Raw genomic sequence first — 18,715 nt, 5'->3', positions numbered from 1 at the left:
TATTTTGTTTACACAGACATTTAAAATTTCATATTGATCAAAACTACCAGTTTTGGGACTTCCCTGGTGGCGCAGTGGTTAAGAATCCACCTGCCAGTGTAGGGGACACGGGTTCGAGCCCTGGTCCGAGAAGATCCCACATGCCACGGAGCAACTAAGCCCGTGCGCCACAACTACTGAGCCCGCACTCTAGAGCCCGCGAGCCACAACTACTGAGCCTGTGCGCCTAGAGCCCGCGCTCAGCAACAAGAGAAGCCACCGCAATGAGAAGCCCACGCACCGCAATGAAGAATAGCCCCTGCTCGCCGCAACTAGAGAAAGCCTGCGTGCAGCAACAGAGAACCAACGTAGCCAAAAACAAATAAATAAATAAATAAATTTTTTAAAAAACTACCAGGTTTTTTGTTTTGTGAATTCTGGGTTTAGGAACTTGTTTTAAATGGCTTTTCCCAATGAAAATATTTTTTTAACTCACCCATGTTTCTTTCTAAAACTTTTATATTCCTTCACTCTTGGAGGATCTTCCTCTCTTCAAAGGACAGGATTCGTGTTACTAAAAATCTGTTTCTTGCAGAAAGTGGGTGGATAAATATTGAACTGAACTCTTATTTTGCACTTCAACTGCCCCTGCCCTCCCCCACACACACACACACACATACATGCATGTTGGGCTCTGAAACCCTTTTCCTAAATTCACTCAATTCTTTCTCCAGGAAAATATCATTACTGGCCTAATTACAGATATTCACTCAGAAGAAATCGATCTGGGTCAGCAGGAGCTGTTTCTGCCTCCTTTCCAAATCTTGTTTCCTGCACACAGATACCATAATTATAGGACTGAGTTGAGCTGATGGAACCACCACAAAACTGGCAAGATAAAAGGAAGATCAAAAAAATTGAGTGGCTACTTTGCATTCTCTTTTTCCTAGGATTGAGAACTTCAGAAATCCACAAACTAAACACCTATGATACCTAAATTTAAAGTAAAAGAAGCAAGAGGGAGTGGAACTGTATATTCTCATATGTACATAAAAACGACACAGCTTTCTGGCTTAAACCTGAACAACAGTTTGCTCATTGAATTAGGTAAGATTCTTCATTTCTGTTTTCATTCATTTGTCTCTTAAGCACAGACTTCCAATACATACAATGAATCCTATCTGGATGTTCATTTCATCTCCATATTTTGGGAATCTAAAACCTAGAGTATTCCTAGGAAAATCCTTGTATATATGCACGAGGATATGTGTGCAAAAATAGTCTTGGTAGCATTGTTTATAAGTGCTCCAAACTGGAAACACCCCAGGTGTTCACCAACAGCAGAAAGAATACGTAAGTTGTGTAATATTCATACCATGGAATACTATACAGCAGTGGGAGTGAACAAATAGAGCCACATGCCACAAGAGAGTGTTTGGAGCCCTCACAAAATATATACAGTATAACTGATTTCTCTAAATTCAAGCACAGGCAAAGCTAAACCACATTGTTTTAAAATGCATACATGAGAGGTCAAAATATAAGAAAAAGCATGGAAGTGATTACTATAAAAGTCAGGAGAGGGATTACTTCTTGAGGACAGAAGACAATGATCAGGAGGGAGGGATACCTGGGGATTTCGAAGATGGGGGTGATGTCCTATTCCTTGATCTGGGTGTTTTTGACGTGTGTTCCCTTTAGAAACATTTGTTAAATCGCACGTGTAGGTTTTAGGCACTTCTCTGTTTTTTTACTTCAACGTGAAAAAAGTTTATTAAAGTTTTTTTTAAAACCCTAGCCCGGCTTTTGTACTTTTATTTGCTAAATCTGGCCACAGTATACTGTCCAGGACAATAGTACAAAAGGAGGCCCCTACAACATATGCCTGAAGACTAAGTTATACACCCAACTAGCAAACTGTTCAATAAAACATGTTCTAGGGCTTCCCTGGTGGCGCAGTGGTTGAGAGTCCGCCTGCCGATGCAGGGGACGCAGGTTTGTGCCCCGGTCCGAGCCGTGGCCACTGAGCCTGCGCGTCCGGAGCCTGTGCTCCGCAACGGGAGAGGCCACAACAGTGAGAGGCCCGCGTACTGCAAAAAAAAAAAAACATGTTCTATTCTCCTATCTTGACAAATACACCCTCACAATGACAAAGTTGATAAATATATATGTAAAGTTATGATATTTTCTTTTCTGTTTCATGTCTTTATTGACCAGAGAGGAAAAAAAAAAAAGGGTCACAGCATTTCAGACTTTATTCAAACACACAAATGGTAACAAAGGGCACCCACAAGTGACAGGCATGGTCCCTAAGGCCTGGCTCAAAGGCCATGCTGGAGGTGTGGATGACTTCTCAGCCCTACTCCCTCAGCATCTCTGTCCCTTCCTCCTCTGCACCTCACGGACACCCCTGAGATCAGTTAAAATTGTGCAGAAACTAAGTTACTCTAGAGGAGGTTGGGCCCTGCCTCACTGCCAAGAAAGCGCAGGTTCTGAGGAGAAGATGGAAGCGGGCTTCGGGGTCGTCGCTCAGGAGACGCCAGGCTGCTCCCTGGGTCTGGCCTGCATCACCCACGGCCTCGGACCTGGGCAGGGAAGGAAGCAGGGAGACACTCCCCACGTGGCAGCCCTGGGCAGCTGGAGAGCGTGGGTCGCTGGTCATGTGATACCCCCCAGCCCATGGCCAGACCTCTGCCTGAAGTTACTCCCCCGGAGGGAGAAGCTTTCAAGAAAAAAACACCAACTAGGTTCAAAATACTTTTCCAGAAACCTTAAGAAATGAATCACTCTCAGATTCCTGGAGCATTGGAACAACTGAAATTGTCATGGGGTTGCTGGGAGGAGGGAAACTTGGTGAAAGGCAGCCCTCTAGTTCCTCAGATCACTTAGCAAGGGGCTCAGCAGTCTTTTCGCAGGCTCCACCGTGGACCTCTGAGAAGCATGATGAAAGAAACAATGCATCCTGAGGAGCTGGCCCACACCTCCTTCTTGCTGGCTTGGGACCAGAGGCTGACCATCAGGTGAGCCCCAGAGAGCAAATCTGATTGGGCACGAGGCCCCACATGCAGCTGCTTTCCCTCCTTTCAGTCTGACGGTTCTTATTCAGATCGGCCAAAGAGCACCTCGCCCACAGTTCTGTCCTACGTAGGGCAGCTTTTCCTTGACTCACTCAAAATCTTTTTTTTTTTTTTCCCTGAAAGATGACAGGATGGACATCTGTCACCTTTCTGAAGGCGTGACTGTTTTTATTGTAGGTAGAAGTTCCTCTAACATTTTACAACTGTAAAAATCCTGGGCTCGGGCCAGACTTCCGAGGTGCTGACGTGCACGTTCACATTTGTGCGCAGACATGGCGTGTCAGCAGACGCCCTGGATACACACTTCTACCCTACTCTACACAGACACATGAGGGCAACGTGCGAATCCTGGAGAAGGGTTAGGCCACCTGGGCAGGGGCAGGTCACAGGCTCAGACGACATTTGGCTTAGTCGATAGTCATTTCCAAAACACCATGACCCCAGACCCACGCAGTAAGCAGCTGAGCTGTGGAGCAGAGAGAACCTCAGCTTTGAAGGCGCCCAGGAGCCATGGGCTTGAGGGAGCTCTTATGGATGGAGCATTCCCCACGGGCACCTCCCCCTCCTCCAGACCATCTGCCACCCTAAGAAAGTCACCCGGGGCAAAGTCAGGACTCTCTGGCCCCTTTGCGTTCCATGACTGCTCATCGAGACTCAAAAGCTTAGAGAGTCCAGTTACGAGCTCCGAGGGCACAGCCCAAAGGAGGGCTTTCCTCCTCTGGGTCCAACAGCGTTGGATCCTCGACGCCTTCGCACTCCTCAGAAAGAAGTGGTGGTGAGGGCTAGGTCAGAGATGGGGGAGTCCTCAGACTGCCCAGCAAACCCACACACACTATGGGGGATGGTGCGGGGCTCACTGACACCGCCCAGGTCGGAAACCAAGAAGAGACACAAATATCGCACTTTGGGTCAAGGCATTTCCAAGAGACGATCACAAAAATGATACCACTTTTGGATACTACAACATAACACATTTGGCAACTTTCAAAGAAAACAGCCGTCCCCACCCCAAGCCATCGAGGGTCTAAAGTCCCTTTACCCTCAGCCCCATTTTAAAAAGTCAGGGAAGGAAGATGGGCCAATGCAGGGTAAGAAAAGGCTGCAGAAGCAGTTAATCAACTACCTAAAGTGCCTAATAGTCTGTCTGTCTCATTCAACGCAGGATGCCGCCTGCCTCAAACCTCTTCTTGGGGAGAAAGCAAGCTATCTGGGGGGTCCAGGCTGCTGGAGACAAACGACGCAAAGCTGAACATGGTAGCAGCTGGGTGCCCCGAATCCAGAGCTGCGATCCCCAGTCTCCAACCACAACCAAGGACACCCTATCCTCCCCCTCCTCCAAGAGGCTTTGTTCATAGGAATGTGAGGTACTCTGGCAACTCTATCCAAACCTCAGTTCAACAACCTGAAGCTAGAACCCTCTGCATCTGCTGCATTATTTTGGGGTGCATGGGCGGGGAAAGATGGTGTTACAGGGCTTCCCTGGTGGCGCAGTGTTTGAGAGTCCGCCTGCCAATGCAGGGGACACGGGTTCGTGCCCCGGTCCGGGAAGATCCCACGTGCCGCGGAGCGGCTGGGCCCGTGAGCCATGGCCGCTGAGCCTGTGCGTCCGGAGCCTGTGCTCCGCAACGGGAGAGGCCACAACAGTGAGAGGCCCGCGTACCACAAAAAAAAAAAAAAAAAAAAAAAGATGGTGTTACAAAGCGGCTGCCAACGTCCGACATGGCCCACTCAGGTGGAAACATGGCACAGCGCAAGGAAAAACCTCTTCGTTTTCTCCAGCTTCCTTGAAGCACAGCGTATGTGCAAAGACCTAGGCCTTCCTCTTCCCCTCCCCCTAGCCCTAGATCAGCTCCAGCTGGGAACCCGGCCCAGCTGCTCTTGTAAAGATTTGTTATAACACTGGCTAAGAAAACAGAAGCAGGTTCTGAAAAGGTATTCTGCAGCCGGAAGCGGCCTCTGTCTTCAGGTTCCTGGGGGGGGGGGGGGGGGGGCTGGGGTTCCTTTGGTTTTGACCAGAACACTTCTCCACCGGGGGGCCAGGCTCAGCTTTGCTTTGCAGTAGTTCAGTTACTGTACAGGAGCAAGATTTAACTTCACAGAGGTGCTCTGCTGGGTTGCTCTCTCGTCGGTTAGGACTCCGGACTTTACATCCGATATCCTCTCTCCTGAAGAATCTTTGCCTTCTCGCTCGGCTCAATGACAATGCCATTGGTAGAATTATTTCATTCTCTGGAGACAACACAGAGGAATTCTGCCTGATCCTCATTTCCATAGTCATAGGAAGATCCGATGCTGATTAGCTGTTCGAATTTCCAACCGTCAGACATAGTGGACACCATCTGCGTGAGCTCCTCGTCTTGGCACTGCAGGACTCTGTACACGTGCTTCACGGGGCCCTGTGAAGTTCTGTTCTCGTTGTCCTGTATCCTTTCCTTAACAAGTCGCACGAGAGACGCAACGTTGTAAAACTCCGCTTCCTCCAGCCACACCTTCTTCTGCCAACTCCTTCGTAATGATGAGCTTCCCAGGGCGGAGGTAGTTCAGGGTAGGACCAAAGTAGGTAGTGTCCCTGTCAATCAGATAGGCCCCTGTCTCGTCCTTGTCTGAGTCCAGCTCCGGGTCCTCCTGGCAGCAGAGGCGGCAGAGAAAAGACTTGGGCTCCCGGCCTAGGATCGGCCTGGTGGTCACGAAGTAGGTGCCGCCCACGTTCAGCCGGACCCAGCGGGCGGCTCCACCGGCCCCTGCCCGCGCGGGCGGTCCGGGACCCGGCTCCAGCGACTGCGCGGCGGCGGTGGGCTGGCGGCCGTGCCCGCGGGGCGTCGGGCCAGCGGGGCGAGGGCTGGGGGGCTCGCGACCCGGGCCGCCCCCGTCGCCCAGCCCACTCCCGCCACCCCCTCCCAGCCCCGCCATCGCCGGGTCCAGTTACAGCTCCGCCATCTTGGGCCGCCGCCGCCGCTACCCGCGCGCCTATGATATTTTTTGTATGACTGAAATTCAGTAAAACATCAAAGACTACTGAAGTCAGTTATGTTTGTGTGTGTCTGTATTTTGTGAGTTTGGAGGATTAATAAAATAAAGACATACATAATTCATACATTAGCATATATATTGCTTAAATTTTATTTTATTGCCTGAGTTTACAAAGTCACAAATTATGCTACTATAATTAAAAATTTCACATAACTTGTGTTCTGTTGATAGTAATTATCTAAAGAATTTTAAACAGAAGATGTGTGTTCGAAAAAATTCAGTCTCCCTCCTATGTATCTCTGACACCCACACTATGACCACACTCACAACACTTCTGACACCAGATATGTGTGGGTTTCCCCACTAAGCAATTCTCTGCAACACCAGGTGGGTGTCCTACAATTCAACTCAATTCTGACACTATCTACCTGGAGACAGAATTAGATTCCACAAGTTAAAGACTCAGTCCCACAAGACTGCCCCACCCTCACTTCAGAGGCCAATTGTAAGCCCAGACTATTACCTGTACTTCTGACCATCCAGCTGTAAATCGGAAGTTCCCGTGACCCCCTCCTCGCGTTTGATTAACTTGCTAGGGTGACTCACAGAACTCAGAGAAACAGTTTACATACTGTTTACCAATTTATTATAAAAGGATATGATAAAAGATACAGATGAACTGGCAGATGGAAGAGATGTGTAGAGCAAAGTATGTGGGAAGAGGGTTGGAGCTTCCAGCCCTCCCTGGGTGAGTCACTCTCCCCAAATCTCCACATGTTCACCAACCCGGAAGCTCTCCAAACCTGGTACTTGCGGTACATTTATGGAGGTTTCCTCACATAGGCATGGTTGATCATTAACTCCATTTCCAACCCCTCTCCCCTCTTTGGAGAATGGGGGATGAGACTGAAAATTCCAAGCTTCTAATCATGGCTTGGTCTTACTGGTGATCCAGCCCCCATTCAGGACCCCACCAAGAGCCACCTCAAAAGACACTGCTGTCACCCAGGAAATTCTAAGGGACTTAAGAGCTCTGTGTCAGGAACTGGGGCCAAAGATCAAATATTAGAACAAAAGATGCTCCTAGTGCTCTTATCAGTTAGGAAATTACAAGGGTTTGGGGAGCTTGTGCCAGAAACCAGGGACAGAGACCAATATGTTTTCTATTATCTCACAAGATGTAACTGCATTAAAATTGTATACATTTTTTTTTAAATTGTATACATTTTTAAGATATTTACATCAAATTTTTAAATTAAGGTAGGTAGCAAAAATCAAAATATTAAAACATTTTCATATGTTTCAAAAACATTTTTCTTATAAAATATTAAAAATTGTGTATTAAAGTTAAATGGCAGGACTTCCCTGGTGGTGCAGTGGTTAAGAATCCGCCTGCCAATGCAGGGGACACGGGTTCGAGCCCTGGTCCAGGAAGATCCCACACGCTACGGAGCAGCTAAGCCCGCGAGCCACAACTACCGAGCCCACGTGCCACAACTACTGAAGCCCGCGCACCTAAAGCCCTTGCTCCACAAGAGAAGCCACCGCAATGAGAAGCCCGTGAACCGCAACGAAGAGTAGCCCCCGCTCGCTGCAACTAGAGAAAGCCCACGCGCAGCAACGAAGACCTAACGCAGCCAAAAATAAATAAAATTGAAAAAAAAAAAAGTTAAATGGCAGTGGTTGCCAAGGGCTGGGGGGTCGGGGGATGGGGAGTTAGTGTTTAATGGGTACAGAGTTTCAATTTTGCAAGATGAAAGGAATTCTGGAGAGGGATAGCGATGATGATTGCAAAACAATATAAATATATTTAATACTGCTCAACTGTATACTTAAAAATAGTTAAGGTGGTAAATTTTATGTTATGTGCATTTTACCATAATAAAAACATTTTTAATTAACTGGGAAATATAATCAACAGACATCAAATTTTTATCTGAATTATTTAAATAAAGATGACATTTTAAGTTTTTGAAAATTTAATTAATTCTTATTAAATATTTTATAACAGTAATACAATATAAAAAATCTGGTATCACATTTCACACATTAGGTTGAGACCTACATATATACCAAATTAAGAATAATATAAATTTTTTATATTATGTTTTAAAATATTGTTTATATTATTTATATGTTTTAAAATATTGTTCAATATTTGGCCAATGTTCCTCAGTTGCGATGTTGTGAAAATCACCTTAATTCTGTGAGTACCTCCAGAACCATGAATTGGGATTCTAAGAGAAGCAAGAAAATGGACACTTGGAACCACTGGGGCAATCGCTTATATTTGTGTGATATTCAGTGATGATGTCTTTTCTCTTACCAAGCACTTCAGTCCCTCTAGCCACTCTGAAATGCTCTCCACCTCTGGCGTCCTCAGCAGCCCAACCCACAAGTCTCCACAGCATGTGGCTCTGGTCACCTTTGGTTTGAAGGACACAAGATGCCTGAACACGAGTCAGTAATGGGAGTGGATGTTCAAGGTCACAGGCCAGACTGTGCCAATGCCGACTAGCTGATCCTAAGCTAAGAGGTGCCCATGTGCTTGTTAATAAGTGTGTTTTTATGACCTGTATGGCTCTCTGAAATGTGGAGCACATTTCAGAGGCAGGGGTCCCTCTAGCCCAGATCTAAGCATGGTACTGGCTCTGGGAACCTGATCAGATCAAAATGAATTCAAGAAGGAAGTAATCATCCAGACCCTTGGCAAGAGTAAGTTTGACAGGCTTTCCTCCAGTTCTACTAACATAAGGAAACAACCATGCTTTTGTAGGAAGTTCCATCACAGCTAAGTGAAATGTCAACCAGGCAACAGCTAGCCTGAAGCTAGGTAATAAGAAAGCCCCTCACTGAGGCCTTCCCTGTTTCCTTCCCTCCACCAGGTAGTGACAGAGGAGAAGCTGCTCCTTCTACAGTCCCTAACACCAGGGATGCCATTTCCCCCCCTCCAATGGAAGTAAACTTCTCTCTTCAATTTGGGGTCAGTTTACAAAATATTCAAGTTTCAAATGCTGAGGCTAGAGGCTTGGCAGCTGGCCAGGAAGAGGCATGAGGCCAGAACTGAACTTTGCCCTTCCAGCGGACTGCCCTTCCACTCTGCCTGCCTTTTTCAGCAGTTGTCAAGTTCCCGGCGTCATCATGGTGTGCCCCATCACCCCAGGGCCCCTGCCCCCATGCTGGGGGCATTATAGAACCCTCCCTGCTATTCCAGTGTGGAGAAAAGGGAAGTTCCCTACACTTGGTGGGAATGTAAATTGGTGCAGCCATTATAGAAAACAGTCTGGTGGTTCCTTAAAAACTAAAAACCAGCAATTCCACTCCTGGGCATGTATCCAGAGAAAGCTCTAATGCAAAAAGATACATTCACCCCAATGTCCATAGCAGCACTATTTACAATAGCCAAGACATGGAAGCAACCTAAATGTCCATCAACAGATGAACAAATAAAGATGTGGTACATATATACGATGGAATACTACTCAGCCATAAAAAAGAATGAAATAATGTCATTTGCAACAATGTGAATGGACCTAGAAGTTATCATCCTAAGTGAAGCAAGTCAGACAAAGACAAATATCATGATATTACTTACATGTGGAATCTAAAAAATGCTACAAATGAACTTATTTACAAAACAGAAATAGACTCACAGACGTAGAAACCAAACTTATGGTTACCAAAGGGGAAAGGGGAGGGGAGGGATAAATTAGGAGCCTGGGATTAGCGTATACACACTACTCTATATAAAATAGATAGAAAATAAAGTATAAGTATAGTATAGCACAGGGAACTACATTCAATATCTTGTAATAAACCATAATGGAAAAGAATCTGAAAAAAGAATATATATATATATCTGAATCACTTTGCTGTACACTAGAAACTAACACAACATTGTAAATCAACTATACTTCAATTTAAAAAAAAGACTATATTCAATGTCCTGTGATAAGCCATAATGGAAAGAAATATGAAAAAGAATATATATATGTATAACAGAATCACTTTGCTGTACAGCAGAAATTAACACAACATTCTAAATCAACTATACTTCAATAAAAATAAAAACAAACACACAAAAAAGAACTGTCCCTGCTATTTCTTTGAGCAAGAAGCTGAGATCTTCGACCAATGCAAAATCTGCAGTAGACTTCTCACCTGGGGAGGCGGCTACTGGTCTTCTACCCCATGACTCCATGAAAGAGGTTGATTTTCATTATTATGCATTCTCACTAAGGCTTTTTTCCATGAATTTTTAAACATAAGCATTCGTACGTCACAAAAAAAAATCTCAAAAATGATTCCATTTTAGAGCTCGCTAGGTTAGTTAGATGGAGTTGCCATCAGTTAAGAGAACACAGGAGGAAAAACATAACGTAGATGGGAAAGTGATGAGGCCAGTTTGAGACATGTGAGGCGGCACAGCCCTTGAAAGTCAGTGAAATGGCTAATGGGCGATTGGAGATTTAAGCTGAAACTCCAAGGAGAAGTCTGGGATACAAATACATCTATCATTCATGTCTACCGGTCAGATAAAATTTGGGGCCGAAGCATACTCATACCTTTATATTCCCACAGATAGAACAGCCCTTCAGTGACTGGGAAGGACAACTCCTAGGACTTATGTGATGTCACAAGGAGAAAAGCAGAGTTGTTGAGAAGAGTAGTTAGCTGAGGGAGCCGAAAATAGAGCTTTGTGGCAGAATCAGACCTCAGGTTTGCAGACTGCAGGTTTAACCCCAGGGAAGTGAGGGGCTTAAGATAAGGCGGAACACTAAAGACAACTTAGCAGAATCTCCTCAAAAGGTTAGAGGAATTGTCCCAGGTCACTCAGCAGAGCACCTTAGTTAATCAGTGATTCAATTCTGTCTCCCCAAATTCTGGTCCCAGCTTTCCTGTGAATCCCCTGGGTGGCTGTCTATGTCTTTGTCTTATCTTTCAAAGGAGTGAGTGGGCAACTGCTCTACCCTAGAGAATTAAGAAACGTGTAAATGAATATATTTAACCTATAAAATTTATTCCATTTCATTGGAATAATAACTAATTATCCATTTAAAAGGGTTTATTAATAGATGAGTCACAGGTATGAAATGTACAGCATGGGGAATGTAGTCAACAGCTATGTAATATCTTTGCATAGTGACAGATGGTAAAAGTAGACTTATCATGATGATCATTTTGTAATGCGTAGAAATATCGAATCACTGTGTTGTGTACCAGGAACAATTACATTTCAAAACCAAACAAACTCATAGAAAAAATGATCAGATTTGTGGTTACCAGAGGTGGGGTTGGGGGGAGGGAGAATTGGATGATGGTGGTCAAAAGGTGCACACTTCCAGTTATAAGTAAGTACTAGGGATGTAATGTACAACATGATTAATATAATTAACATTATATTATATATAATGTGTTATATATATGTTATATATTATGTATCATATATAATATATGTTATATATGAAAGTTATTAAGAGGAAATCCGAAGAGTTCTCATCACAAGGAAAAAATATTTTTTTCTTTTTCTTTTAATTTGTATCTATATGAGATGATAGATGTTCACTAAACTTATCGTGGTAATCATTTCATGAAGTATATAAGTCAAATCATCATGTTGTACACCTTAAACTTATCCAGTGCTGTATGTCAACATATCTCAATAAAACTAGAAGAAAATACAATACAATACAATACAATAAAATAGGGTTTGTTGCATAAACTTGTGTACAGAATATTGAAATCATTTCATAGGTCGGAAGACTTAGTTGGAGGACAAAATAAACTAATCCCAAAACAATTCAGAGTTGTCACCTGTTCCTGACTTTCCTCATTCTCAACCATCATCCATTTGGCTTCATCCTGTGGTTTTGTTTTGTTTTTTTTCCCCAAAGAATAAAGCTTTGCTCTTCTCTCCCCAGCTTCCAGAATGGTGCCTGGCACATAGTAGACACTCAGCCAATAGTCACTGAATGACTGAATCAATCCTCTGAAAGTCTATTGGAATCAGATTCCTGATCAAAAAGAGTTACATCCTTCTCAACAACGGAAGTGTGTCTTTTTTCTTTTCTTTATAATTTTTTTTCAGATGACAAACGTCATTTGGAAAACTTGAAAATTTAGAAAAGTGGAGAATTTGGAAGCAGCAGAAAAGTTTTGAAGAGAAGAAATCCTGACATCTTACTACTCTGGGCTACCACAAAACAGTTGAAGGGTTTTAGGATTATAATTAATCAACTAATCTGTGGTCATAATTGAAATGTTAGAGATAGAGGCAAAAAGGGGAAAGGGAGGAAACTGTAGCATCCTCAGAGGAGAATGGGTGGTCCAGTGGTTAAGAATGCACCTTCCAATGCAGGGTACATGGTGGTCCAGTGGTTAAGAATCCACCTTCCAATGCAGGGTACGTGGGTTCAATCCCTGGTCGGGGAACTAAGATCCCACATGCCATGGGACAACTAAGCCCGCATGCCACAACTAGAGAAGATCTCGCGTGCCGCAACTAAGACCCAACACAGCCAAATAAATTTAAAATAAATAAATAAATAAATTTTCTTTTTTTTTTTTTTTTCAAAAAAGGAGAATGGCTCAGGTCTTGAGCTTTAAAGAAAGCAGTTTGCAGTTAGCAGTGCTTCTGGGACATTACTCTGAGCTGCCTGGGAGCCTGGGGCCAGGACAAGGTCTGGCCCTGAGGTAAGAAGATAGTTGGGACTTCCCTGGTGGTCCAGTGGGTAAGACTCTGTGCTCCCAATGCAGGGGGCCCAGGTTCAATCACAACTAAGACCCGGCGCAGCCAAAAAAATAAATAAGTATTTAAAAAAAAAAAGAAGACAGCCACAGGCCCCCATAGCACATGTCTATTTAAAATGTATACATCAGAATTTAAAGTCAAAATTATTTAAATCATACTGAAATTTTATTAATTTGAAAGTTTAATTAAATCTTGGTAACTGTTTTTATAAATACATAGCTTTTTTTTTTTTTTTTTTTTTTTTAGCTTTTTGCATTATTAGTGTTCAATGCCCATTTTGGGCTCCATAGTAGAGAGCTGACATCAGGTTTCCTGCACATTACAAGTGTGTGTGTGTAGGTACCATGCATATTATAGATTTAAGAGTAATACGGGGCTTCCCTGGTGGTGCAGTGGTTACGAATCCGCTTGCCAATGCAGGGGACACGGGTTCGAGCCCTGGTCCGGGAAGATCCCACATGCCGCGGAGCAACTAAGCCCGTGCACCGCAACTACTGAGCCTGCGCTCTAGAGCCTGCGAGCCACTACTGAGCCCGCGAGCCACAACTACTGAAGCCTAGAGCCTATGCTCTGCAACAGAGGGAAGCTACTGCAATGAGAAGCCCACGCACCGCAACGAAGAGTAGCCCCTGCTCGCCACAACTAGAGAAAGCCCACACGCAGCAACGAAGACCCAATGCAGCCAAAAATAAATAAATAAATTTATTTTTTAACAAAAAAGAGTAATACGAATTTTTTAATGTCTCATGGTGCTCCTAGCCACCATGTGGTACCTCTGGAACCACAAAGGCAAACAAGAATGCGGACGTGCAGCGTCAATGGGAAATTATACTTGATTAAGTGTGAATCTCCTGCATTCATGCTCTCCGGAAGGAAGGGTTTGACAAATCAATTTGTCTTTTCTTTCACCTCAACTTTCTGCAGCTCAAATTCTCCCAGCCCTCTGAAGCAGTGGCCTCTCCAAGATCAGGGGAGGCACAGCCCACAGACCTTCACAGCATCCAGAAATAGTCGCCTTTTATTTTGAAAACACAGTGTAAGCCGCTGCGCAGAAGTATTTCCCTGGGGCCCGAACGGTTGTGAGTCACACCAGCTCCGGGCTCAGGGCTCTGCCAGCACTGACCACTGGATTCCAAGGCGGAGATGCCCACGCACTCTCTACCGTATGTATTCTGTAGGTTCTTGTGGTATGTGGCACCCTCCAAAGCATGGAGCCCAGGGCCGGGCCCTCTTACCCAGGTTGCAGGGCAATATTGGATTAGGACCTCCCATTGCCTCCTGGGGCAGCCCAGCCCATGTTGTAGGCCTACACAGGACAGAACAGTAAAAGACTGTGACAAAAAAACACTTCCAGGCTCACCTGTGCTTCACAGGATACACTCTCACTTTTTTGTGTTGATTCAATATTTTTATACATTATACTCCATTTGAAGTTATTACAAAATAATGGCCAAATTTCCCTGTGCTGTACTATATATCCTCATTGCTTATTTATTTTATACATAGTAGTTTGCATCTCTTAATCTCCTACCCCTATCTTGCCCCCTGTCCCCCACACAGGCTCACTTTTGAAGCCACTTGCCAGATGCATTACCACGGGCAGAGATTGCCTGACCCACTGCAAGGCCGTTTTATGGGAGGACAAGCCCCGTCCCAGGCAGGCTCTACAGCAGCTTTTGTGGAGAGGGCTGGGTGCTTCCCGCACAACCTCACTGGAGCCAGCCAGAGCTGGGAATGAAGCCCAGGCACTGTGGCTGTGTGCGAGGTCCCCTGGCCCTGGGATGGGGTGGGGGGCACCAGGAGGGAGTTTCATGAGGACAGCTGGGCTTGCTCAGAGCCCAGTAGACCAGGCTGAGGAAACAGGAGTCACCACAGCCACGGAGAGCTAAGTATGCACCAGTCCCCCTCACAAGATCTCTGGGAAAAGACCATGGATGAGCCGGTAAGGTGGTCATGTTTGCCATTTCTCCTTTTCACAGACCAAGTCTCCTCTGATAGAGGGCAGAGGAATGGGCCATGAATATGAATGGGCAACTTCCAGAAAAATGGAAACCCTACAGGACAAAATGGTTCAGGCCCTTCAACAGATAAACTGTAAAGAAAAGAAAGGGATGGGGGACTTCCCTGGTGGCGCAGTGGTTAAGAATCCACCTGCCAATGCAGGGGACCCGGGTTCCAGCCCTGGTCCGGGAAGATCCCACATGCCGCGGAGCAACTAAGCCCACGAGCCATAACTACTGAGCCCGCGTGCCGCAACTACTGAAGCCCGTGCACCTAGAGCCTGTGCTCCACAACAAGAGAAGCCACCACATTGAGAAGCCCGTGCACTGCAATGAAGAGTAGCCGCTGCTCACCGCAACTAGAGAAAGCCCGCGTGCAGCAACGAAGACCCAACACAGCCAAAAATAAATAAATTAAAACAAACAAACAAGTTATTTAAAAAAAGAAAAGAAAGGGATGGAAGGGGGGAAATAAGTTAAAAGTGACTTAGAAGACATTTAAATAAAAGTTTTTAAAAGGCAAGCTAGTGCTCACTTCGGCAACACATACACTAAAATTGGAACGTGGGCTTCCCTGGTGGCGCAGTGGTTAAGAATCCGCCTGCCAATGCAGGGGACCCGGGTTCGAGCCCTGGTCCGGGTAGATCCCACATGACGCGGAGCAACTAAGCCCGTGTGCCACAACTACTGAGCCTGAGCTCTAGAGCCCGCGAACCACGGCTACTGAAGCCCGTGCACCTAGAGCCCGTTGTCTGCAACAAGAGAAGCCACCGCAATGAGAAGCCCGCGCACCACAACGAAGAGTAGCCCCCTCTCGCTGCAACTAGAGAAAACCAGCACGCAGCAACGAAGACTCAACACAGCCTAAATAAATAAACAAATAAGTAAATTTATTAAAACATAAATAAAAAATAAGAAATAAAAAAACATAAATAAAATAAAATTGGAACGATACCGAGAAGATTAGCATGGCCCCTACACAAGGATGACGCACAAATTCATGAAGCATTCCATATTTTTGTGGGAATGTAAACTGGTACAACCACTATGGAGAACAGCATGGAAGTTCCTTAAAAAACTAAAAATAGAACTACCATATGACACAGCAATCCCACTCCTGGGCATATATCTGGAGCAAACCATAATTCAAAAAGCTGTATGCACCCCAATGTTCATTGCAGCACTATTTACAATAGCCAAGACATGGAAGCAACCTAAACATCCATCAACAAATGAATGGATAAAGAAGATGTGGTACATATATACAATGGAATATTACTCAGCCATTAAAAAGAATGAAATAATGCCATTTGCAGCAACGTGGATGGACCTAGAGATTATCATACTAAGTGAAGTAAGTCAGAGAAAGACAAATATCATGTGATATCACTTATATGTGGAATCTAAAAAATGCCACATGAACTTATTTACAAAACAGAAACAGACTCACAGACTTTGAAAGCAAACTTATGGTTACCAAAGGGGAAACATGGGGGGAGGGATAAATTAGGAACTTGAGATTAACATATATACGCTCCTATATATAAGATAGATAACCAACAAGGACCTACTGTATGGCACAGAGAACTCTACTCAATATTCTGTAATAACCTATATATGTAAAGAATCTGAAAAAGAATGATTATGTGTATAACTGAATCACTTTGCGGTACACCTGAAACTAACACAAGATTGTAAATCAACTATACTCCAATAAAAAATGTTTTTTAAAAGACAAGCTAAACTTACTGTAGGGATGCAAAATTGGTTGATAAAACACTTGTTTTTTTGTGACTAACATAAAAGTCAGGATCATGGTTACTTCTGGGCAAGGGAGGGGGCTATGATTGGGATGGGAAACATGAAGTGGTTTCTAGGGTACCTGGCAAAGCTCTATTTCTTGACCTAGGTGGTAGTTAAAAGGATGCTCGGCTTAAAATAATTCATTGTCATACATTTGCTTTGCTTGTGTCTGTGTTTTATTTTATAATAAAGAGGGTTTGAAAAATAAAAACAGTTTGCTATATAATCTACAAGGACTTCATTTTGCTGTTCTTAGGACCCAGAAACCCTCAGTATAGTTCTTAAAATTCCCAATTCTCTGGTATCTGTTGCGGTCACACCATTCATACGGTTGTTTTCCAGATGTTGAGCATATGTCCTGGCTATTCTGGGACAACCGTGATTTTAAATAGTCTATCTGCATGTCACTGCAAATCATCATTTCCCCCTAAATTCCAAGATCTTGATGAATTATAGCTACATGGACCGAATCATTAAGCATTGTTTGAGATCGTGGGGCTGAAAAAAAGAAAAAAAAAAAAACGCCACCTCACAATTATTTACAAAGTTGAGCTCACAGTGACCCATGTTCTGTTGAGGGAAGATTGTGTGTGCAGCACATTCTGGTCAGAATGCCTGTGGGCGAGGGGAACAGTTCCCTGAGCAATGTCCTCCTCCTTGAGGTACAGTGATTGGCATTCAGGGGACCAAGGATGGTAGACACATTTCTTCTGAAGTAGGAAGAGCCAGAGGGTGGGCCTGGTTCAACAACCATTGGGGCCAAGGATGGGAAAGTAAGGTGAGCAGGCAAGTCTCTAGGTTAGAAGCAGAGATAGAACAGGGGCAAGGCCAGGGGGCAGGACATGGACAGGGCAAGAGTAGGTATGTGTGTGGAAGTGGTGGCTTTCCTTTCTGGCCATCCATCTTATGGGGTGTGCTAAGATGACCTGGTTTATGGGCGGCCCCATCCCTCTGCCATCTCCCCACTAGGCAGCTGGGTAGGGCAAGGAAGAATTGAGCTTCTCCAAATTTGTCTAAGGAAAGATCTTTGCCTTTTCCTGAGAAGAAAATCAGGTTTCCTCTGGTGCTTCTGATCCACCTCCTCTTCCCACAGTACATATCAACTAGAGCTAGCCAAGGTCTCTGCCACAACCCAGTACTTCCTCCCCCGTGTCCTCCTGCTTCCCATCTCTAGTGGGCAGGCTGTTGTGGTGGGAGGTATGGTAATCCCCAGAACCTGTGACTATGTCACCTTATGTGGCAAAAAGGACTTTACACATGTGACCAAGTTCAGGATCTCGCGATGGGGAAATCAGCCAGGATTATCCAGCTGGACCCAGTGTGATCACAAGGGTCCTTCTAAGAGGGAGGCAAAAGGGTCAGAGCTAGAGATGGTGATGTGATGATGGAAGCAGAGGTGAGAAAGAGAGAGAGAGACATTGAGAGAAAGATTGGAAGATGCTACGCTGAAGGCTTTGAAGATGGAGGGAGGGGCCATGAGCTAAAGAATGCAGGCAGCCTGTAGCTGGAAAAGGCAAGGAAATGTATTCTCCCCTAGAGGCTCCTGAAGGAACGCAGCCAACACCTTGATGTCTGGACTTCTAACCTTCCAAACTTTAAGATGATAAATGGGTATTGTTTTAAGTCACTAAGTTTGCGGTCATTTGTTACAGCAGTGATAGGAAACTCATACGGGGAGGAAATGGGGCAGGCTCTCGATGAGCCAGCTGAGGCAGGGAGTGGTAGAAGATGCTGTGGGGTGCCTAGAGAGGGGCCACCGACAGTGGAATTCCACGGGGCTGAGGAAGCCTGTGAGCCTGCATGGGTGGAGAAAGTGGGCTTTAGCTTTTCAACAGGGACAGCTGAAGCAGTGGGAGGGAGGAGAGTCTTGGGTTGTTTTCTCTGATTGTCCGCATGGAGCCCAATGTCTGTTGGCCCATGCCATATTTCCCTTTTGCCCTCATTGTAGGGTATCCCTTTGGCCTCCTTTAAAGCTGACAGGCACTGTGTCCTACCAGGGCAAGGAGAAGCCTTGCTAGATATTAACGGGCAGCTGGCATTATGAGTTAGTTTCAGAGGCAGTAGGGATGAAAGCTCTAGTGATCAAGGAATGGAATGTTCTGGATAGAGGGAGGTGAATTGACAGGTTACCTGTT

General features: G+C 44.9%; 1 protein-coding gene, 1 non-coding gene and 1 pseudogene across 3 annotated transcripts in view; 1 reads left to right on the top strand and 2 right to left on the bottom strand.

The window, feature by feature from the left end:
• The window catches only part of NYX (nyctalopin), a 72,314-nt gene that overhangs the window by 38,253 nt on the left and 15,346 nt on the right, over positions 1–18,715 (bottom strand). The gene's annotated exons all lie outside the window — the stretch shown is intronic.
• LOC125963074 (BTB/POZ domain-containing protein KCTD2-like) lies at positions 2,164–6,122 on the bottom strand (annotated as a pseudogene).
• LOC117197266 (U6 spliceosomal RNA) lies at positions 15,696–15,797 on the top strand. Its single transcript, XR_004477798.1, has one exon. It is a non-coding gene; the product is annotated as a U6 spliceosomal RNA (small nuclear RNA).

This window comes from Orcinus orca, chromosome X, assembly GCF_937001465.1.
Source record: "Orcinus orca chromosome X, mOrcOrc1.1, whole genome shotgun sequence".
Lineage (NCBI taxonomy): Eukaryota > Metazoa > Chordata > Mammalia > Artiodactyla > Delphinidae > Orcinus > Orcinus orca.
The sequence above is the reverse complement of the archived record's forward strand: the minus strand, read 5'-3'. Positions and strand labels throughout refer to the sequence as shown.